General features: G+C 42.7%; 1 protein-coding gene and 1 pseudogene across 1 annotated transcript in view; both read right to left on the bottom strand.

The window, feature by feature from the left end:
• Nucleotides 1-21,807, bottom strand: part of RNF185 (ring finger protein 185) — a 42,682-nt gene extending 20,875 nt beyond the window's left edge. Inside the window, exon 1 of the mRNA XM_004449775.4 lies at nucleotides 21,616-21,807. The gene's annotated coding sequence lies outside the window, so the exon portion shown is untranslated. The remainder of the gene's footprint in view (nucleotides 1-21,615) is intronic.
• Nucleotides 1,472-2,683, bottom strand: LOC139436981 (THUMP domain-containing protein 1 pseudogene; annotated as a pseudogene).
• Nucleotides 21,808-24,547: the final 2,740 nt, after the last annotated feature.

Here is a 24,547-nt window from a genome sequence, read left to right as displayed (position 1 = left end):
TAGGAAATTTATGTGCTTTGTTCGGGTTTTAGTTATTTTTGGTTTTTTAAAAATATTTTTACATGAGCAGGTAATAAAGCTAACTATTTTTATATCATTATTCAGAATTTTCTTCAGTCTCCAAGTTTTTGACAGCAGCAGGTCTCTGTGAAGAAAGCAATGTGCTGTAATGTTAACATTTGGATTTTCTTTTTTCACGAGACAATACTTGTCATGGAGCCAACCAATGTACCAACAGTATAGAAGACAGACTTGGTTTCCAGATAAGAGACACTACATTAAATATATATTGCCATTTGTTTCAGGCAGCCCTGTGCAGATAAACTTTTCTTGAATTTCTCCATCATTTACGAATCTTACAAATGCTATAGCAGGACAAATATTGGTGAAATCTGTTGACTCATCAACCGAGATAAAGAAGCTGTTCCTTTTTAGTTAATTACACAAAACCTCTTCATTATGATGAGACTTATCAATAAGTCAACCTACTATACCAAGAATAAGTCTTTTCACTTTATTCACCTAGCATTTTGATGTTGGCATTATTAGATTCCTACCAGATTTGTAAATTTTTCTTTTCTGGGGTAAGTTCTTTAACAAAATAACTTGCTTCCTAAGCCTTTTCAATGTGTGTAACTTTTTAAACAAAATTTACTATGTTTTGATATTCCAATAGCCATTTAAAATAATCAACATCTTTACTTGTCAAATGCCTCTGATTTATAGTTACAATTGTTGGAGCAATTGTTGTATTTTTAAGTGTATGCCACAGACATTGCACAATGGAACAGGACAACTTGCGAGTACCTAAAAAACCCTGGATAAGGAGCTTTCATTATGAAGACAACTTTGTGTCCCATTGCACTAGTATACTGAAATAACTCAGAAGATTTTACTTCTTCATCACTAACCTTATAGATCTATATCTAGATCTAGATCTAGACTGGTCTTCTTTTATCACACACCATGATTTCAAACAGCATAGTGCTGGATCACATCAGATTTGTTTTTAACAAACAAATGTTAATAAAATACAAAAACTAGCATAATAATTAAGGAAATTCATACAAAAATACAAAAATTTCACAAAACAATTTCTAACCTATACAATCCACATTTTGGAAAGATTTACAACAAAATGGCAGGGACATCTGAGTTGTCAAGTAAAAATTCCTTCCTTAGAAGGGAAATTTCCTATTACACAGAGCTCGTTCACTCCCAGGTCAGAGGGCAGGGCATGAAGAAGGCTGGGGAAGGTAATCATGAGGGAGAGGCCAACATTATTGTTTTACCTTTCTTCCTCCATATAATACAGTGTTCCACCAATAATCAACAGCTTCCCACCAAATGCACGTGGGCCTAAATGCACACTGCCATACAGGGTTGAAAGATGAAAAATTGTTAACAGAGCAGCTCACTGTTCACTACTTGGGAGTACAGCACACAAAGTTTAAAACAGTATTTTCAGTGTTAATTTTACATATTAATGGAACCCAAGTTGTAAAACTCGCCCCCACCAGATCATATTTTTTCCCTATGAAAGGTCATTTTCATTTGACTGGATTCTTCTGTGACTTGACTTGGAAGTTCACGTTTAGCTCCTGCCTCACTCACTCAGTGTGTCTCAGATTTTGGTTCTGTCTGCTCCACCTCCTCACTATTCTCTTATATCACCTGCTACTGGTTATTTTCCTTCTTCTGGGTCACTTTGATTTGATTTGTCAACAGATTCCAATTTAGCTTCTTTCACATTTCCTGCTTGTGCTGTCTGCTTTGGGTTACACCATGACAGGTCCTTAACACTCTTCACCACTTCCTGGAGATTATATTTTCTGGAAAAAAAGTAATCTCTCACAACACTCAGGCAACAGACAGCTTTGACGATTTCTACCACCACTGCGTACCATGGGTTGGTGAGATTCACTTTATTTTCCAAATTGAGGCTGCCAACAATTCCCGCCAATTCTTTGATTACTTCTCTATTCATGTGACTTATTTTGAGATTTATATATTATTTTAAATGCCCTTTTATTTAGAGCTTTAAACCAGGGTTCCAAAAATGTTTCTGCATGTATTTTATATACTCTAAAAAAGCCTTCCATGTGCTAGAGATGGGTAACATTCATAGAATAACCTAAGGAGTCTTCTTGGTTTTGTACATATCCGGGAGGATATGATGTACCAATTTCTCATGTTCTATTTCAAATGTCCCGATGAAGACTACATTATTTGTTCCACTCTCCAATGAATGGAATCTCAGCCTCATTTCTACAGATGCCTTAATGTCACCAACCTCTTTCTTCAAGGCAGCCTCCATATCATTGTCTTCTTCCTCAATTCCAAAGGGCCTGCAGATACTTCTCTATAAACTCTTCCGGCCCATGCATGTCACCACCATATTTGTTGAGCAGGCTGTAAGCTTCCTCTATGCATTTGCACTTATTCATGTTTCAGGTGTTAAGGATGTCCTATAGCCCAGGCTCCAAGTGTTGCAGTGCCGAGCCTGTCTGCCCTGCACATACTGCGTCTTCCCTTAATACTTCCCACCAATAGGTTGAGGAAGCTGCTGGGCAGGGGTTGCCATGATGTGTGCTAACTGAGGAGAGCGATAAACATGTTTCTCTGTGTTATTATTTTTTTTAAGACTTATTTTTAATTTCTCTCCCCTTCCCTCCCCTCCCCCCCCCCCAGTTATCTGCTCTCTGTGTCCACTTATATTCTTGTCAGTGGCACCAGGAATCTGTGTCTCTTTTTATTGCGTCATCTTGCTGCGTCAGCTTTCCATGTGTGCGGTGCCACTCCTGGGCAGGCTGTACCTTTTTTTCACAAGGGGCAGTTCTCCTTACAGGGTGCACTCCTTGCACGTGGGGCTCCCCTACACGGGGGACACCCGTGTGGTATGGCATTCCTTGCGCACATAAGCACTGCGTGTGGGACAGCTCATCACATAGGTCAGGAGGCCCTGGGTTTGAACCCTGGACCTCCCATGTGGTAGGCAGATGCTCTATTCATTGAGCCAAATCCGCTTCCCTGTGTTATTGTTTTAATAACCAGAAAAAAATAAGGGAAAATATTAAAAGACCCGTCCCTTCAGATCTTGATAGAAAACAAAAAGGAAAGCAAAGTAGTTCTCAGTAAGGTATAAATGGTCCTTAGCAGAATAATTCTCCCGGAGTTTTGACCATTTTTCAAACTTACTGATTTACATCTTAATAAGTTACATATTAACATTGCTCAAAATTCAAAAGAAACAAAAGGATATAAATTGAAAAGTTTCTCTCCCATCCCTGGCACCAGCTACCCCATTCCCTACCTTGGAGACCAATGATACTAGACAATACCTTTAGGATAAATCTTAGAAATAGAAATCCTCGGTCAAAAAGATGTCTATTTCGTAATTTGGATACCCTTTAGGAAAGATTGCTTGTTTCCTGATGTCTTTGCCAATAACATGTGTTTGAAACAAGGAATGTATAATTTCTGGCAGTTTTGAAAGATATTTTAAATTCAATAATTTGTTCACTAACTAGTTACTGAGACTGATAGTTTTATTCACTGTGCTAAGCCCTAGAGATACAGCAATTTTCAAATACAACAAATATTTAGGTGGAGATTCTAGGGTCAACTGTTCCTGCTTTTTCACATTTTCTTCTCTTCCACTATTTCTGAACCGAAAAGCTTTTTTTTTTTTTAATTGTTTGGTTTTAAACTCCAATGACTTTTTTTTTGAACGTGTATGTGGGAAGGTGGTGCTCAACCACTGAGCCACACTAGCTTCCCTAAGTTGGTTTTTTCCATTTATATTGCTTGTTTTTGTTTTTTTTAAGGAACTGGGAACTGAACCCGGGACCTCCTGTGTGGGAGATGGGTGCTCAACCAATTGAGCCACATCTACTCCCTCCAATAACTTTTTTTTTTTTATCCCTCCCCTTGTGGCTTTTTGTGTGCTGTCTGCTCTCTGTGTCCATTCCCTGTGTGCTCTTCTGTGTTATTGCTTGTCTCCCTCTTTGTTGCGTCACCTTGCTGAGTTGGCTCTCAGCAGCGCTTGTGGGTGGACCAGGCAGCAGTCCATGGAGCCTGGGCCAGCTGGTGGTTCTCCGCATTGTGCGGGTGAGACTGCCTTCACAAGGGGGCCCCAGGATGCAAACTCAGGGCCTCCCATATGGTAGATGGGAGCCCAACAGATTGAGCCACAGCCGCTTCCCCTCCAATAACTTTTCTTAAGGATTACCAGGATTTGTAAGGAAGGGTAAAATGGGATTTAGACTACCAGTGTCACAAGCTTTTAAGTCATCCAAGAGGTTAATTTTTGTTGTTCCTAATATCACTGTCTTAACTTTTATGGACTTTTGTCCTTAAAAACTAGCATGGGGGAAGTGAACTTGGCCCAATGGATAGGGCATCAGCCTACCACATGGGAGGTCCGCGGTTCAAACCCCGGGCCTCCATGACCCGTGTGGAGCTGGCTCATGTGCAGTGCTGATGCATGCAAGGAGTGTCGTGCCATGCAGGAGTGTCCCCTATGTAGGGGAGCCCCACACACAGGAGTGCACTCCTTAAGGAGAGCCGCCCAGCGCAAAAGAATGTGCAGCTTGCCCAAGAATGATGCGCACACACGGAGAGCTGACATAACATGATGATGCAACAAAAAAGAAACACAGATTCCCAGTGCCGCTGATAAGGATAGAAGGGGTCACAGAAGAACACACAGCGAATGGACACAGAGAGCAGACAACTGGGGGGTGGAGGGGGGAAGGGGAGAGAAAAGAAAACAAAAAACTAGCATGGTACACAGAATCTGATGGCCTGGGTTCAAGTCTGAGCTTTGTCACTACTCCATAGTGAGTTATTTACTCACTAAGACTTTGTTTTATTCATCTGTGAACTTCCTCACAGGATAGCTGTAAGGATTAGAGCTACAAAAGGAAGGGACAGGGAAGAGGATTTGGCTCATCTGACAGAGCGTCCGCCTACCACATGGGAGGTCCAGGGTTCAAACCCAGGGCCTCCTGACCCATAAGGTGAGCTGGCCCATGGGCAGTGCTGATGCGCGCAATGAGTGCACATGCCACGCAGGGGTGTCCCCCGCGTAGGGGAGACCCACACGCAAGGAGTGCACCCCGTAAGGAGAGCCGCCCCGTGTGAAAAAAGTGCAGCCTGTCCAGGAGTGATGCCACACATATGGAGAGCTGGCGCAGCATGATGACAACGAAAAGAGACAGATTTGTGGTGCCACTGGCAAGAATGCAAGCAGACACAGAAGAACATGCAGCAACTGGACAGAGAGCAGACAAGGGGGGGAGGGGAAGGGGAGAAAAATATATAAAAACTAAATCTTTAAAAAAGAAAAAAAAAATAAAGGGGCAGAAGTACCCAAGAAATGTTAATTCCCACAGTTGTAAGTTCTCTGAGTACACTGAAGGTATACCGCTTCTTTGTATTCTCCACAGAGTTATGCAATCTTAGCAGGTAATTGGCTGATTTGCTGAACGAACAATGCTCCTTGAAGCCAAAGGTGAGACAACAGAACTGTACGTGTTTATGCACTGAGAGGAAATCCAGAATGGGACACAGTTTGATCCAGACAAATTCAGATTTCCCCCAAAGTATAATGAATAACATCAGCTAACACTCTGCTCAGCCTTTACACTACGATCATCATTAGCCTCCCCTGGGATGGTGACGTTAAGGTTCAGAGTAGTGAGGTCACTTGCCCACGGTCACAGAACCAGTCAGAGGCAAAGTTTCCCAACCCCCAAGCCAATGTGCTTAACAAATGGCATATCAGTGATGTGACTGTGTGTCTGTCTTCCTAAGCCTGGATCTAGCTTCCAGATGCTTTACTCACTCAGGCAGGGTCAAGCACCTCAGAAGCACCACATAAAAGTATGTGGGTTGACAGATCTGATGACACCCAGGAATATTTACAACTGCAAAGTTCAGTAAGTCAATTTGGCCAACTAAATATGTGGAAAATCATTATTCTAAAAGAACAAGACATTCTTCAGTGACTATATTTTTCAGAACTAGAAACATTATGTAACTGCTTTAGAATGGGTAATTTTTGTTTTAAGTATTGCCCAAAACTCGTAAATGAAAAAAAAGGGAGGGGGGAAGATCGACGAGAAAAAGGTTCAACTTTTCCTAAATTGGTGTCCACCTCCAGTAGACATAAAATACTCATGCAGAAGACTAATTATTCACTGAAGTGTCCATTGCCCATTCTAGTTAGACACCTCCTAGAGGTAACAGCATGGTGCCTGACACAGAGGAGATGCTCAATAAATGTGAATGAGACAGGGATTGGCCTCTTTCAAGTCAAACCAACACAGCTGAGGAAAATATTGTATTAAAGAAAAGATCTTCAGACCAGACAGATCCAAGTGAAGAAATCTGAGTGGATTTCTAGTATAATACAGGGAAAGGAACAATCTGGAACCAGAGGATTCAGTGTGAGGTTCAGCTCTGCCACTTACCAAGCTAGTGTCCTTACCTGAAAACGGGGATCACTGTTGCTGCTTCTCTTTTGTTATCAGGAAAGTTTACAAAATGAGAGTTGCTGTTTTTTTTAATTTATTTCTACCCCCCCCCCAGTTGTCTGCTCTCTTGTGTCCATTCGGTGAGTGTTCTTCTGTGTGTGCTTGTATTCTTGTCAGCAGCACAGGAATCTGTGTCTCTTTTTATTGCCTCATCTTGCTGTGTCAGTTCTCCGTGTGTGCTGTGCCACTCTTGGGCAGGCTACACTTTTATCACACGGGGCGGCTCTCCTTACGGGACGCACTCCTTGCGCATGGGGCTTCCCTACGCGGGGACACCCCTGTGTGGCACAGCACTCCTTGCACTCATCAACACTGCACGTGGGCCAGCTCACCACATGGGTCAGGAGGCCCTGGGTTTGAACCCTGGACCTCCCATGTGGTAGGCGGATGCTCTGTCAGATGAGCCAAATCTGCTTCCCGAGAGTTGTTTTTGTATTCACTCCATCAGTAAAATCTCATTAATTCAGAGTCTACATATCTCATTAATTCAGATATTACCAGAGGTTGAGCTAAAGACCTGTAAAATACTCTGAAGGCAGAGTACAAAATAAAAATGACTAAAACTGACAACAGATTGCTCCTGAAAACTTTCTAAGAAAACAACTACCTCATCTCTCCTTTCAATAGGTTCAGAAGAGGACCATCAGGAGAACATTATGATATACTACCTGTGTTTAAAAATAATAAAATCAAAATGATACCTTTTGAGTATTTTGAATAGTCTATAATATTGACCTTCACAAACCTCCATTAATTGTGTTTACTATGAGCAAACATTTAGAGAATAGCATGCCTAGGGCTCAATGGCAAAAATTAGGCAAGATTCTGGCTCTGCTCTCATGGAGTCCATGGTTTAGTCAGAATTTAACCGTTATTCTAAAAAAACGCCTCACACTCAGAAGCACCCGGGCAGAGGTGATAGTGTTGAGAAAAAACAAGAAAACTTTCCTGGGCTTTGCCCAGGGTCCACTCCCACATTCACAAAGCTGTCCATCTTTAATAACCTCCACCATTCCTACACCACCACAAGGGACTTCTGAAGGGCAACTGGAAGAGTGGATATTAAATGGCCAGATGCTAGAGACAGGGGTCAACCTGGCAACTGGTCCCAGGCAGGCATTGCCTGTGCAGTCCCCTAGGCCATTTCCATAGAATCAGACAGAGCCTGATTCAATGACTACACAAGTGCTGCTTCTGGGTTCTACGTGTCTTTTTCTTTCTTCCCTCTTCCCGCCATGCTGTTATTGCTGTCTGTGTTCACTCGCTGCACAATCTCTTGTATCTGATTCTCTTTTTGTCTTCTTTTCTCATTTTTTTCTCTAGGATTCACTAGGATTCGGTCTTGGGGATCTTGGATGTGGAGAGAAGTTCCCTGTCACTTGCACCACCTCAGTTCCTGGTTCCTGCTGTGCTTCCCCTTGACTCTCCCCTTTGTTTCTCTTTTGTTGCAGTGTGACTCAATTACACAGGCACTGGCTCACCACCGGGGCACTCAGCTCGCCATGCGGGCACTCACGCGGGCACCTGGCTTGCCACTCGGGCACTGGCTTGCTACACAGGCAAGCTTTCTCTTTTTCTTTTTTTACCAGGAGACCCAGGGATCGAAACCAGGTCCTTCCATATGGTAAGTGGAAGCCCTATCACTTGAACCACATCTGCTTCCCTCTGTGTCTTTATGCCAATGGTGGACCAGGACTCACTACTCAGGTGTTTTGTTCCCACTGACCAATGAAGAGATGGATCTATGTTGCCCCAGCAGATGTGAAGGAGAGAGGGATAGCGTCTATGACAGTCATGCAGCACAGGGCCACCTCTGAGACTCTGTGGCTAGAAGTCATTTGGTTCCTACTTTAAAAACGCCATTTCCACTCCACTAAGACCATGCTAAGTTGTTAACATTCTGTCTACACTATTAATTATTGGCTTACTGACTTAGTGAATAAGTTAAAGGTTAAGTAAATGGAACTCTATGCAGGTATTAGAAGTAATGTTTACAAAAGAAGTTGGCAACAAAACAAGGAGAAAAAATGTAATAGAAACAAACAGGATATAGAACTGTGTACACTAAATGATAACCATAAAAAGGTGATCCAGGAAAACAGGAAGGAAATAGTTGATACTGGTTCTAGGGGTGACTGGGGTAGGGTGGGAGATGGAGAGGGGCTTTTCTGTAATCAACAAAATGTCTAAAAAGTGCACCTATTATTTTATAATTAACTTTAATGTTTTGTTTCTTTTATAAATAAATGTCAAAGATTTGTCTGGTTACAGCCAAATGCTGTGGGGTCAAGAGAAGCCTGGGCGCACTAGTAGTCTACTGGCAGAGCAGCTGACCAAGACCATCAGCAATCCTGAGCATTCCAAACCACCACTGACTCCTCTACCCCCTGGCTATGACCAAACACCAGAGCAGACACCAAATGGCAGGATTTCCTAGAGTTCTCCTCATATCTTGGAGGATGCTGTTGTTCCTGGACTCAAGTTGCACCCCTTTCACTTGACCATGGCTACCCCAACTCTGCATGCTCAGCAGTCTCAAACAGACAACCTACACTGGAGTTCAACATTTCACATTCAATAACATTCAGATCTCGGAGTTACTGGCATTGCCTCAGAATCTGTCATTCAGTTCACTCTAGTTACTTCAAGGGACCTCAAGGGATCTGCACACTCTTTGAATTCACATTTCTCCAAAGAAGACTACAAATAGTCAATAATCACATGAAAAGATATCATTAGACTTTAGAGAAATGCAAATCAAACCACAGTAAGATACCACTTCACACCACTAGGATGACTACTATCTTTAAAAAAAAAAAAGGACAATAACAAGTGTTGGCAAAGATGTGAAGAAATTGGCACACTCATACAATGCCAATGAGAATGTAAAAATGGTGCTGTGGAAAACACCTCAAAAAGTTAAACATGGAGTTGGGTATATTCTTACGTATATTCCATCCCAAGAATATACCCAAAAGAACTGAAAGCATATGTTTTACAAAAAAAACACAAAACTTGTACATGTATGTTCATAGCAGCATTAAGTCAAAAGATGGAAGCAATCCAAATATCCGTCAACTGATGAATGGATTAAAAAAATGTTATATACATACAATGGAATATTATTACAGCCATAAGAAAGAATGAATGAATGCTACAACACAGATGAGACTTGAAAACACTATGTTTAACTCAACTATCAATCCACTTAAAAAATGAGCAAAAGACTTGAATAAACACTTCTTCAAAGAAGATATATGAATGGCCAAAAAGCACGAAAAGATGCTCAACATAATTAGCCATTAAGGAAATGCAATTCAAAACCACGAAATAACATTTCACACTCATTAGAGTGGCTGTTATTAAGGAAATAACAAGTGCTAGAGAGGATGTTGAGAAATAGGCACACTCATTTATTGCTGGTAGCAATGTAAAATGGTGCGGCCATTGTGGAAGACAGTTGGACAGTTCCTTAGAAAGTTAAGCATAGAATTACCATATGACCTGGCAATCCTATTTCTAGGTATATACACAAAAGAATTGAAAGCAGGGACTTGAATGGATATTTGCACACCAATGTTCATAGCAGCATTATTCATGATTGCCAAAAGATGGAAGGAACCCAAGCACCCATGTACCAATGAATGGATAAACAAAATGTGGTATAAAAATACAATGGACTATTACTCAGCAGTAAAAAGTAAAAGGAATGAAGTTCTGATACATGCCACTACACAGATGAATCTGGAAGACATCATGCTGAGTGAAATAAGCCAGACACAAAAGGACAAATATTGCAAAGATTTCACTGATATAATTAGAATAAAGCAAATTCATAGAGTCAGAAACCAGAATACAGATTACCAGGGGTCGGGATGGATTTTGGTAATGGATGGTGATGATGGTGAACTATGTGAATGTAATTAACAACACTGAATTATATATTTGAATGTGGTTAAAAGGGGAAATTTTAAGTTGTATGTTACTTTATTATAATAATAAAAAAATCTGGGAACCCTAATGTAAACCACACACTATAATTAATAGTACAATTAAGTAATATTCTTGGTGGCAGACCTGGCCCAGTGGTTAGGGCGTCTGTCTACGACATGGGAGGTCCGCGTTCAAACCCCGGGCCTCCTTGATCCGTGTGGAGCTGGCCCATGCAGTGCTGATGCGCACAAGGAGTGCCCTACCACGCAGAGGTGCCCCCGCGTAGGGGAGCCCCATGCACAAGGAGTGTGCCCCGTAAGGAGAGACAGCCAGCGCGAAAGAAAGTGCAGCCTGCCCAGGAATGGCGCCGCACACACGGAGAGCTGACACAACGAGAGGACGCAACAAAAAGAAACACAGATTCCCGTGCCACTGACAACAACAGAAGCAGACAAAGAAGACGACACAGCATAGACACAGAGACCAGACAACCAGGGTGGGGCGGGGGGGGGAGAGAAATAAATAAATAAATAGATCTTTAAAAAAAAAAGTAATATTCTTTAATTATAATAAATATACCACACTAATGCAAGGTGTTAAGAGAGGGATATGGAAACAGTGTACTTTCTGTATGATTTTTCTGTAAACCTGCAGCTTCTCTAATAAAAAAATACACACGTGTTTAATGAAAGAAGCCAGACACAAAAGATTCATATTGTATGATTTCATTTACATGACATATCCAGAATAGGAAAATCCATAGAGACAGAAAATAGATTGTGGCTGCCAGGGGATGATGGAAGGGGGAAGGGAGAGTGACTGCTAACAGGTTGGGGGTTTCTTTTATTCTCCCTTTAAACTTTTTATTCTGAAATAATTTCAAACTTAGAGGACAGTTGCAAAAATAATACAAAACCCATACAGGGAACTTCAATGAACCCCTGCCCCAGATACCCAGATCTACAAATTCTAAACATTTTGTCACATTTGCAAATATCACTCTAGCCATCCATTCATCTATCCATCCACCTATCACTTTATCTGTTTTCTGAACATTTGATAGTAGATTGTAAAAACATGCTCCTTGAACACATACTTCCATGTACATTTCCTAAGAATAAGGATAGTCACTTATGTAATCACCTTAGTTATCAAGTGCAAGAAATTTAATATTGATATCAAACTTACAGTCTGTATTCCTATTATTTCTTTTTTTATATACTCTATTTTTAGAGAAGTTTTAGATTACAGAAAAGTTACCTTAAAAGTATAGGGGATTCCCATATAATCCACTACTGAAAGACATTTGGGTTTCTTTCACTTTTTGGCAACTGTGAATAATGCTCCAATGAACAACCTCATACAAATATCTGTCTAAATCCCTGTTTCCATTTCTTAATAGTGTTCACCTAGAAGTGGGATTGCTGGGTCATATGTGTAGTTCTATGTTTTAACTCATGAAGGGACCACAAACTGTTTTTCATAGCAGCTACATATTTCATTCCCACCAAAAATGTACCAGGGTTCCTACTTCTTTCCATCCTTGCTAACACTTATATTCCATTTTTTAATAACAGCCATTCAGGGTATCTTTTTGGCATGATGGAAATGTTCTGGAATCAGACAGTGATGACAGCTGCACAATCTTATGAATGTTCTAAAAACCACTGAATTGTACACTTTAAAATGCTATACGAAAAAAAATGGAGAGATATTCATTCTCTTGCCAAATAATTGGCAAGTCTCTTGCCAAAAAATTTGGCTTGTTTTTCATAAGTGTAACACTCATGAAAAACAAGCAAGCAAATTAAAAAAAAAAAAAAAGGCTGAGGAACTGCCTCAAATTAGAATAGACCAAGGAGACTTGACAACTAAATGCAACGTAGGATCTGGAACTGAGTCCTGAAACAGAATAAGGACATTAGTGGGACAAAGGCAAAACTGAATAAGGTCTATATCTTAGTTACTAGTACTACATCAGTGTTAATTTTCTTGTTTAGATAATTTTAATATGGTTATATAAGATGTTAACATTAGGGAAAGATGGATGAAGGGTACATAGGAAGTTTGCGTATTATGTTCACAATCCTTTTTTAAGTCTAAGATATTTCAAAATAACAAGTTAAAAATTATACATGATGCAATCCCTGAAGAACAGGGGCAATGACCAGTGAAGAAGGATGGTCCACTGATGGGCCTTGATATTGATGACTATGCTTAAAATTTCAAGCCAGTGTTGTGGCGTGCCTAAGAGTTACCTCCTGAGAGCCTCCAAGTTGCTCAAATATGGCCATTCTTTAAGTCAAACTCAGCATATAAATGCATTACTTTCCCTCCAGAGTAGGGCATGACTGCTGGGAATGAGCCTCCCTGGCACTGAGGGATTACTACTAAATACTGGCAGGTGACGCAACTGGAAAAAGACTTGAATAAAAGGGGGAAATGGTAAAGACAAATGTGTTCATATGGCTAAGAGACTTCAAAAGGAGTCAGGAGGTCATCAGAGAGGTAACACTTATGCATGTCTCAGGAGGATCTCATAGACAGTCAAAGTAGATACTATCCCAAATAGTGGGGTTCCTGAGGGCTACGGAGACAACCAGGTCCTATGGTCATGGCAGATAGCTCTGGAGTTTGGTGCCTTGCCAGTGGGCCCTACTTTGGAGTTTGTACTCCTAAGTGTGGCAGAGTTGGACTCAGATGTTACTTCTCTACACGTCTCTTCTGTCCCTTCTATTGAACCTACAGTTGGCACTAGAGTTGGTAGGTGTATATCCAAGAGACTTGAATCTCTGGGCTGTCCATGTGCCAGCTGGACCCTGAGCATCAGCGGAGATGCAACGCCTACTTTCCAGCTCACTGGACTCACCCAGGACAACTAACAAGGAGGGAAGGATGGAGACTTCCGGCAAGATGGTGGCTGAGTGAGCTTGCCTTGCCGTCTCTCCTGGGAAGAGGCAGCTGGGCACCGCTGGAGGTTCTCCGGGACCAGGCTTTTTCAGGATTTTTTCAGGGCAGGAAGTGTCTGGACATCGATTTGGTGGGAAGGTAACGGAAAGGACTGGTCTATAAGATATAATTTGGGACTTTTCAGGAGGGGGAGGCAAGATGGCGGCTGAGTGAACTTCCCGGTTACTAGCTCCTGGGGGGAATCGGCTGGGAGGTGTCGGAGACTCTTTGGGACCGGCTGTTTCGGGATTTTTCCTGGTCCGGAGGTGTCTGGACATCGATTTGGAGGGAAGGTAACAGAGAGGATCCATCTGTGAAATATACACGGAGATCCCAGCTACGTGTGGAGGACTCCCTCCTTGGGTAGGCGGAGCCAAGGCAGCTAGCACCGCGCGGAGCCCCGGCGGGAGGCGGCCAGGGTAGCCTAGCTGGGCCGAGGTGGGCAGCGGGCGGGGGATACGAGCCACGCCGCGGCAGGCAGCAGGCGGGAGAGCCGAGCTGAGCAGCGTTGCGCCGCGGCGGGTGGCAGGTGGGGGAACCGAGCCCAGCCGAGCCCAGTCGAACCCAGCCGAGACACGGCGGGCCGGGAAGCCGAGCCCAACCGAGCCCAGCCGCGCCGCGGCGGGCGGCAGGTGGGAGAGCCGAGCCGCACTGTGCCGTGGTGGGCGGCGGGTGGGAGAGCCGAGCCGCGCTGAGCCGCCCGGGCAGCGGGCGAGGGAGTCAAGCCCAGCCGAGCCTAGCCGCGCCGCGGCGGGTGGCGGGCAGGAGAGCCAAGCCGCGCTGTGCCGCGGCGGGCGGCGGGCAAAGGAGCCAAGCCCAGCCAGCCTAGCCGCGCCGCGGCGGCGGGCGGGGAAGCTGAGTCCGGCCGAGCCCGGCTGAGCCGCGGCGGGCGGGGGGGCCGAGCCCAGCTGAGCTCGGCTGAGCCCAGCCGCGCCGCGCCAGGCGGCGAGCGGGAGAGCCGAGCCGCGCTGCGCCACGCCGGGCGGCGGGCGGGAAAGCCGAGCCCAGCCGAGCCGCGGCGGGAGGGGAAGCTGAGCCCAGCCGAGCCGCGGTGGGCGGCAGGCGGGGGACCCGAGCCCAGCCGAGCCGCGGCGGGCGGGGGACCGGAGCCTAGCTGAGCCCAGCCGAGCCTGGCGGTGGGGTTTCTGTTCTTTGTTTTTTTTTGTTTTTTGTTTTTTGTTTTTTTTATTTTTTGTTGTTGTTGTTGTTCTTGTTGTTGTTTTTTTTTCTCTTTTCTTTTTTTCAATCCTCTCTTTCTTGTCCCCAATATTCTTCTTATACTATTTTACCTTAACAATACAATAGGTCCTACAGGAAATACCTCACATTTGCTGGGTTTCCTCACCCTCCACTGCCTCATTTCTCTGTGAATAGATTTAGCCTATCTACACTATCCCCTTTCCCCTACAACTTGATATCCTCCACCATCTGCTATCTCTCCTATATTCCATCTCCCTTTCTTTGATCCACAAAGTGTCTAACTCTTAATTTCTAATACCTTTGTTTAGTTTTCCATCTGGTATTCGTCCCTGAAACTATTACCTTTCTTTTCTCTTTCCCTGTCTCACGAAAACAATAGCCTCTTAGTACGTACCACATTCCTCCCATATTCAGTCGTCTACCTCATTATAGGTACTTTCCTACTACTATAACTCTACACAATTTACATGATCTAACCTCCATCCTCCCAGAACTCATATTGTTGCTTTGTAAACATATATCACCAATACTACTTCACACTTTTTCCTTCCTTACACAATTGACTTTCCCCAGCACTAATACTTTCCTTTAAAGTGAGCTTAACTAGCAATAAGAAATTGGAATAAGAAGAACAAAGTGACAAAGAGAAGATATAACACTTACGCAAAAACAACAGCTAATTAATCTCCAAGACTAGACAAAGAAGCTAAGGAACTGATTAAACCCGTCAAACAGGAAGGGGGGCAGGACTTCGCACAAGTAATGAAAGATCTCAGAACATTTATCACCGACAAATTTGATGAAGTAATGAAAGAGGTTAACAGCGTGAAGACAACACTTGGAGGGGAAATTGCAGACATGCGCAAAAAAATAACAGATATGATGGAAATGAACACCACAATTCAAGAAATCAAAAATACACTTGCAGCAAATATCAGCAGACTAGAAGAGGCAGAGCAGAGAATTAGTGATGTGGAAGACAGTGCATTGGAAATCAAACAGATAGTAGAAGTGGTCAATAAAAAGGTAGAAAAAATCCAGATAGGACTTAGGGACCTGAATGATAACGCAAAACGCTCAAACATACGTATTATAGGCATTCCAGAAGGAGAAGAGAAGGGAAAGGGGTCAGAAGGAGTGTTGCAGGAAATAATGAATGAAAACTTCCCAAATCTACTGAAAGAGACAGATGTACATATCCAAGAAGCACAGCGCACTCCACTGGTCATAAACCCCAACAGGCCCACCCCAAGACATATACTTATCAAATTATCCAATGCTCAAGACAAAGAAAAAATTCTAAAAGCAGCAAGAGAAAAGAAAACCATCACATACAAGGGAAACTCCATAAGATTAAGTGCTGATTTCTCATCTGAAACGATGTGGCTTACTGGAAATCAGGGGGTGGAGGAAGGATGTGAGTGAATGTCTGTAGGGGTGGAATCTGTGATGAGCTGGGGGTAAGTATGAGCACAAAGAAGGGACAAAATGGGGGCAAGGGGTTACCTTCGGGTGGGGTTTTCTGGGTTTGAGGGGGCTGGGGATGGGAAGAGGGGTAATATGGTCCAAGAAATAGGTGGGAGGGAGGGGCAACATACAAACATGGGAGAGTGCCAGAAGTTCGTTGAGAACTAAATGTTGAGTAAAACGTATCAAAGTATAAGTAGGAGGGTTACCTGGTTAGGACGCTCAGGGGGTATGGTCTGATGCGGGACGGACTCCGGAGGGAATAGCTGAAGGCTCATTTTGCCAAGGTGGGTTCTACCATTGGGTGGGGTGGACCCATATCCTGGGGAAGACTAATGCCATCGAATAGAGAGAACTGTATCTCTCGTGAGAAAGGACGGCTCCCAGGGCATTAGATTGGCAGGCGTTGTGGGCCCTAAGGGGAGGGGAAAATGGACGTGCAATGGATGGAACAAAGGTAAATAAGGGGGCAAAAGAGGAGTTATGTGAGAGTACACGAGGATGAATATAAAACAGCTAATATTACACCAAAAACATATAGGGGATGACAGACTAATAATGAAAACCATAAGACAAAACATAGGATAACTAAAAAATTTAGAAAACTGTACAACCTAAAGTATGGACCACATAGTAAGCACAAATGTTACCTTGTTTGAAAACTATAGTTTCGGAATCTGTACATCAGTTTCAGGAAATATGATATGAATAAGTTAAAAGATTATTGCTGTGGAAGGGAAAAGGTTTAATGGTGGATCTGGGGAAATACTGTATATTGTATATATGAATTTTGGTGATCTAAGACTCTTCTGAAGCTGACATTATGTTGGGATTCACTTTAAGGGAAGTTTTGGATCACAGAGTGGTTCAACAATGGCAGCGGAGGAATACTGATATGGGATGTTATTGACAGGATATATATGGTTGACAGGGAGTTATACAGGGCATATGCCCAGGGTATATGGTAATGTCTATATATACTCATAGTGGAAACAATTAAAAACAACAGCTGGGGGGGTACTGGGCTCCTGGCCGGGGGGTCACCGTTGTGGGCCCTGGGAGAGCAGCGGCAATCCTCCAGGTGCAACGGCAAGAACCAGGAAGGAAGGAGGGCCCAACAGTGGGCTCTTGATACTAATGGCTACACTTTTGAGCCTATGCACCTGCAATAAGAACAAGGCCTAGAGTAGCATTGTGCCTGGGGGTTTCCTCCTGACAGCCTTCATGTTACTCAAATGTGGCCACTCTCACAGCCAAACTCAGTGTGTAGATGTGATGCATTCCCCCCAGCGTGGGACACGACACCCGGGGATGAGCCTCCCTGGCACCGAGGGATCACTACCACATACCAGCTGAAGAAGCAACTAGAAAATGACCTTGAATTAAAGATTCAATGCGGAACAGCAGAATATACCTGTCTACATATAATAACATGACTTCGGGAAGCGGTTTGACCTAATGTAAGGGGGAAATGGAAAGGAGAAATGAGATTATAAGGCTGTGAGTCTCTAAAAAAGAGTCTGGAGGTTGTCAGAAGGACTACCCCTATGTACAACTAAACAGAGTCTAAGAGACAGATAAGGTAGATACAACCCCAGGTATTGGTTCTTTTGAGGGATAAAGAGACCCACGGGTTCTATGGTCATGGCAGAAGGGGTTCACTGCCATGACAGATGGCCCTTCTTTGGAGCTGGTGTTTCTGCGTGATGGAAATGGACTCAGAGGGGATCTCTTTTCACAAGACTTGCATGCTACTTTATTGGAATTGTAGTTGGTGCTGGGTTTAAGATATATGTAGGGGATTTGAATCTCTGGACTGATAATATGACACCCAGGCCCAGAGCCTCAACAGACTTCAGCTCCTACACTTTGACTTATTGGACTTACTCCACTCAGCTAACATGGAGTTGAAGAAGGTCAACCACCACAACATGGAGCCTAGAGTGTCTACAACTAGAAGCGGGAAGAGTGCATCCAGTACCCATGTGCAATCTAAGCCCTCACTTGACATAGGTGTGCAATGGACACAACCAATCCAATGTCCACAGAGAAAATGTGGAATGGGTGTGGGAACGGTAGCCATGGGGGCTGCTGGGTGTGGGGAACAGGAGGAAGAGATGAGATGTGGAGGCGTTTTCGGGATGTGGAGTTGTCCTGGATAGTGCTTCACAGACAATTACGGGACACTGTAGATCCCCCCAGGGCCCACTGGATGGAACATGAGAGTCTGGGCTATGATGTGGACCATTGACTATGGGGTGCAGTGATGCTCAGAGATGAACTTAACAGGTGCAATGGATGTATCACGATGATGGGAGAGAGTGTTACTGTGGGGGGAGTGGGGGGCGGGGGCGGTGGGGTTGAATGGGACCTCATATATTTTTTTAATGTAATTAAAAAATAATAATAATAAATAAATATTTAAAAAAAAAAAAAAGGAGGGAAGGATGGACAACCACCACACCAAGGAACCGAGAGTGTCTACAACTGCAAGCAAGAGAGTCCCATTCATCAGCCATATGGGATCAAAGCTCCCTCTCAATCAGAGGTAGAACGGGTATCACCATCCCAGAATACTCAGAACTGGGGAATAAAATATGGACTAGAGTGGGTTTACTGGTATTCTACTATAGACTTATTGTGATTCTAGATGGAGACAGTGGCCACCGGAGTTGCTGAAGGCAGGGAGAGGGAAAAAGTAATATAACATGGGGGCATTTTCGGGACTTGGAATTGTCCTGAAACTGCAAGAACAGATGTAGGGCATTACATATCTTGCCATTGCCTACAGAATGGAGTGAGAGAGAGTGTAAACCACAATGCAGACTATAATCCATGCTGTGTGGAAATGCTGCAAAATGTGTTCATCAAATGCAAGGAATGTACCACACTAATGAAAAAAGTTGTTAATGTGGGAAAAGTGGGAAGTGTGGGGAGTGGGGTATATGGGAATCCCCTATATTTTTTTATGTAACATTTTATGTAATCTATGTATCTTTTAAAAATAAATAAAAATATATTTCAAAAAATTATACATGATATATGCTGAAGGTCAGCAAATTTTTTTTCTCTCTGAAAAGGGCCTTATAATAAATACTTTAGACTCTGTGGGCCATATGGTCTCTCTGGCAACTACTCAACTCTGCCACTGTTGCACAAAGCAGTCAAAGATAACACAGAAATGAAAAGGCATGATTGAGTTCCAATAAAACTTTACTCTGGACACTAAACTTTGAATCTCCTATAATTTTTACATATCATGAAATATAATTCTTCCTTTGATTTATTACTAACCACTTAAAAATATAAAAACCATTCTGAGCTCATGCACCATACAAATTAGCAGTGCAGCCAGGTTTGGCCCATAGGTCAAAGTCTGCAGACTCTTGTGCTCTAGGTCAGAATTTACCAGTGTGAGATTAAAAAAAAAAAAAAAAAGTTTCACATCAAATAAATCTGGCATCACTAAATTAAGATTAAACATATTTCTTTATTGTAGAATTTCTCAGTGCCATTATGTGGTACTATACACTGAGAAACTCCAAGAAGGGAAAACATGTAGTTTTCCTCAAACTTCTTTTTACCATAAAATCATTTTTTTCAGAGGCATCTCTTCAGGCCAGTGGCCTAAAAGACACACTTCAGAACAGTCAATTTACGTACTTCTTTAAAAGGAAACTTTCAAATTGGGAAGTTTTAAAAACACTTATCTCCTCACCACCAAATTAAGATCATTTTAATATTGAACAAGCATTTCACAATTTTTAAAGTCCTGGAGAACATAAACAAGCAAGTAGATAAACACAAGCAGGAAGTCTTGGCTTAACCCCCCCTTTTTTTTTTTTGGCACATCAGCAGAACTGGGTCATAACATGGAATCTCTGTCCATAGAGCAACTTAAACATTTTTAAGCACTCTATCAGGTTTTTAAGGGATCTCCTTGAAAGAAGTTTTGTTGTTTGATTGAAAACTAATGATATGCTAGCAACTTTATCTGTTTCTATAAGTGAGAATGAACTGGCAATTCCAGAAGACTGATTTTATATGCTGGATGGAAAGTTAGCAGATGACTCTAAAAATTCTCTCATTTGGCATGATATCTATTCAACACACTGCTAAAGAGAGGATTAGAGGGATTTATGTCCTAGAGAGGAGAAGGCCGGCCTGAACAACCCTAAGGGGCCCTTCCAACTGAGAACTCAATTCTGTGATCTAAAGAGTTCACTGGCTTTTCCTGATCAAATGCAAAGACTTGAGAGGCATTTCCAAGGTGTCCTAAGAAAATAAGCTATTAAGCCATGGAGAGAGGGCCCTGCTTTCATTCAAGACCCTATCAGATGTTGGGCCATTCCAAAGCCCCTGAAAAGAAGAATGGTTCAAAGGACAAGGCAGGAAGAAATTACATAAGGTTATAACGCTCCTTGCTCCCAGAGATGGAGGATGGAGGGTGCCAGTGGGCCCTACTTTGGAGGGTGGGGTGTCAAGAAAAGGAGGAAGAAAAAAGAAGATTCACATTTACTCTGTGGGCAGAGTCAGTATCATAAAGAATCTAAAGAACTAGTTACAACTAAAGACTTTCAAGTTGGAAAGGAACTCCATCTAATACCTGTATTCCTCCCTTGAGAGGGAGTTCACTTCCTTTGGGGGCAAACCATTCCATTGCTGATCACCTCTGACAGTTCTTCCATTAAGTCCAAATCTTGTCTTCCTGTGGAATTCACCGACTGGTCTAGTTCTGCCTCTTTCATCCCCAAGGATGAATTAGAAAGCCTCTTCACCATAATAATTCTTTAAAGAGAGTTCCCTTCCAGTGCTCTTTTCTGAACTAAATATCCCAATTCTTTCAAGATCCTACACATGTTCCACATGCCTCAAAGTGAAAAATGGATATCTAGTACTCACTGCAAGAAAGCAGACGGAGGGCTTCAAATATCAGTACCTCATATCAGGACACCTCAGGGTACGTTCAAACTGCAGAACCCCCGGTTCCTACCCAGATTCTAAATCAGAGATCGATGTGAAGCCCAGAAATTTGCCTTTTTTTAAATAGCATGCATCCCGGGAGATTTCGAAGCTATTGGTGTAGAACCTTATTTTGAGAAACACTGTCCCGCTTTACAAAAGGGAACTGAGGCCCAGGGCAGGGAAGGGATTTGGCCCAAAACGTACAATCCAGTGGCGTGTGGATGGCGAGGTCTAGAACCTAGGTTTCTAATTTCCAAACCAATTCTGTTCACCACGCTTCCCAGCCTCGGGTTCTTCACGCAGGGTAAACTCGTAAAAGTAACCTAACGTGAGAGGGGCGGATCCGCGCGAGGGCCAAAAAGGCACTTAGATAAGTCTCTGTCTGGATGGGAGTTCGTGGGAGCCCCGCGACTTCTCGGGCCTCAGTTTTCCCACTCTGTAATCACAGGAAGTAAGACCACAACGTCAACATGACCTACGTTCTGAGGCGGAGGGCCGGCACCCCCGACCCCCGACTCCCAACCTCGACGGTTCCTAACCACCGCCCCAGCTCCTCACATACCTGCCTCCTCCGCGCAGCTAACGCCACCAAGGCCGACCCAGTCTATTGGCCTATCTGCCAACCCGCCAGACAGCCGGTCCCTTCGGTCTCCGCCGCAGGACCTCTGACTCTACGCGGACTCTGGTCACCTGACGCAGGGCCTCCCCTCTCCGAAAAACTTCCGGCCCTAACCGGAAGAGGTTTGTCCACCGTACAGTTCTCCCGCCTAAGTCCCTGATTCCAAGGTTCCGCCGCAGACCGGAAGCGTAGGGACGCAGCGGCTGTTAGTTTTTCAGATAGAGTCGGGGTTCTTTGAAGAAAAAGTCGTTTGCAGAGTCGGGGCAAGAAAAGTATCAAATGAACCTGAAACATCCTATTGCACAAGAATGTGAGAAAGTACTCTAAAAATGTTAAATGACACAGGAGCTAACTCTAAAGGGATCCTACTGGCCACATCCGGACAATCTCAGCATCAAAATACGTAATGATATGAATGAGTTATAAGTAATTGAATAGAATAACCATGAGTGTTTACTGACGTAAAAAAGTAAATAAGTGAATGGGGGAGTAAGGAAAGCCCTTGCAGTAGAATGCCAGATAATAATCACCATGGTTATAAAATAAACAATGGATGGTTAAACTAGAGGAACAGAATATTTACAGATAAAAGTGCCTCCCATAAATTACCTATAATTAAAAAGGGAAAAGGAGTGATTTTACAGAGGCAAAACCTAGTGGGATGAGTGGTCAAACTAATTACAGTTAACATCACCAGAAATGAGTCAGGTAGGTATAGTGTGCCTCCTAATAAGATGCACTGAAAAGGACACACCATCTCTGATATGTCTGCCAAAAATGCATAACCCCACTCCAGGAGGAAGCCTCTGATAAACCCAACTAAGGAATATTCTACAAAATAACTGTATTCCCACTTCAGGAGGAAACCTTTGATAAGCCCAAGGGATATTCTACAAAATAACTGTATTCTTCAAAAATGTCAGTACCAAATAAATAAATAAATAAATGGTGGGTGTAGCTCAGTGGTTGAGCACCTGCTTTCCATGTACAGGGTCCTGGGTTCAATCCCAGTACCGCCTTAAAAACAAAAAGTGTCCTACAATAAAAGCTGAGGAACTTTTTCAGTCTAAAGGAGATTAAAGAGACATGGCAACTAAAGGTGATACGTGGTTCTAACCTGAATCCTGGAATTGAAGGGGAATAGCTAAATAGTTGTAACATATAATATTGGCACAGGTGACAAAATTTGAATAAAGATTGCAGAGTAGTTAACATGTATTGATGTTAAATTTTCTGAATGTTATCGTACTGTGCTATATTAAGAAAATATCCTAGTTTTTAGGAAATATTCACTGACGTATTTAGGGGTTAAGGGGCACAATGTCTCCAACTTGATTTCAAAAAATTCAGAAAAAATGAATATATATGTAGAAAGAGAATGATTAAGCAAATGAGATAATATGTAAACAATTTTAAAGGTAATCTAGGTAAATCATATATGGGAGTTCCTTGTATAAATTTTGCAACTTTTATGTGTAAAATGATATAAAAATTAAAATTTAACAAGAAATGGAAAGGGTGAAATTGCCTGGGTCCTTGCCAATTAATGTATTTATCTATTAAACATTTATTAATTGTTTTCCACATTCCAGCTCCTGTGCCGGGCACTGGTGATGTAGTGAGAGATAAGATCTTTGCTTCCAAGTCTAGTGAGAAACACAGTAAGATGTATTCACACAGCTAATTGAACACTTATCTTAAAAACGATAGCTAACATGTACTGCGCTTTGTTAAGCATGCTACACAGAATGTGTCATTTGCCCTTCACAGGAAGGGGCCATATGAGTGGATTTGGTGATTACCTCATTTTACAGATAGGGAAAGGAAAACCTTCAGAAGTTTGCACAATTTTATCATTAAATAAAAAGTTAAAAGTTTTCACATCACATACCGATAGGTGGTGGAGCTGCAATTTGAACTCAGGCAATTGTTCTCTGGAGTTCTTGATAATTGTCATCATCATTTCGTTCATTCAATAAACATTTATTAAGTATCTACAATTATACCATGTTAGGGATTGGACCTGAATTGGGATGAAGGCAGTATATGAAACTAACTCAGAGATGTACCTGCTTAGCTCCCAGAGGCTGGTATTCTGAGATTCCTCAACTATCAGCCTTCTCTCTGGTTCCTGTGAACTGGCAGTAACACAGGAGTTGTTTCCAATCAGATCTGGATTCGAGTCCAGCCTCTGAGAAAAAGTAAAGCAGCCCCTGACATCCAGAAACTTGCCTGGTAACTATCAGGCAAACCTTGGGTTGCTGGGAGCTGGTGCTTCTGTTGAACAACTTTACAGGACATCAGTATCAGAAAAGGCCACTCTGTGATCATGATGGATCAAGCTAAAAAGACAACTCCATAGTCATACTCAACTCAGACAAAACACAGGCCTTGTCAGGACCACAAAAAGGACTGAACATTTCCCTATTCTGTCTTACATGAAGATTGTTATGTCTCTACCAATTACAGACTTAGCCTCAAGTCTAGTCTTCCTTCCTTCTAGATAAGAGTTAAGATACCCAATCATAGCATCTCATCCAGAACAAAGTCCCACTTCCTTAAACCCTACTGAAAATCACCTATAAGTTCTTTCTAACATTTTATTACTGGAATGGTCCATGGTTCCTCACCGGTTGCATTCTCCCCTCCCTGCAATGAGTAATAAACCCAACTTGTTCGATCATAGGTGTGTTCCTGGTAGTCTTTAGTTAGAGGCCATCGACCCTTCCCATACTCACTAATTATGGGACTGTAGATGAATAGTGTAACTTACAGAAGCCTCTATGTCTTCATGTGTTAAATGGAGAGATTTATTCCTATCTCAAAAGATTATTGTGAAAGTCTTAAATCTTTGGGCTGTCCATGTGCCAGCTGG

Source organism: Dasypus novemcinctus, chromosome 19 (assembly GCF_030445035.2).
Source record: "Dasypus novemcinctus isolate mDasNov1 chromosome 19, mDasNov1.1.hap2, whole genome shotgun sequence".
Taxonomy (NCBI): Eukaryota; Metazoa; Chordata; class Mammalia; order Cingulata; family Dasypodidae; genus Dasypus; species Dasypus novemcinctus.
This window is presented reverse-complemented; position numbering and strand designations above follow the sequence as displayed.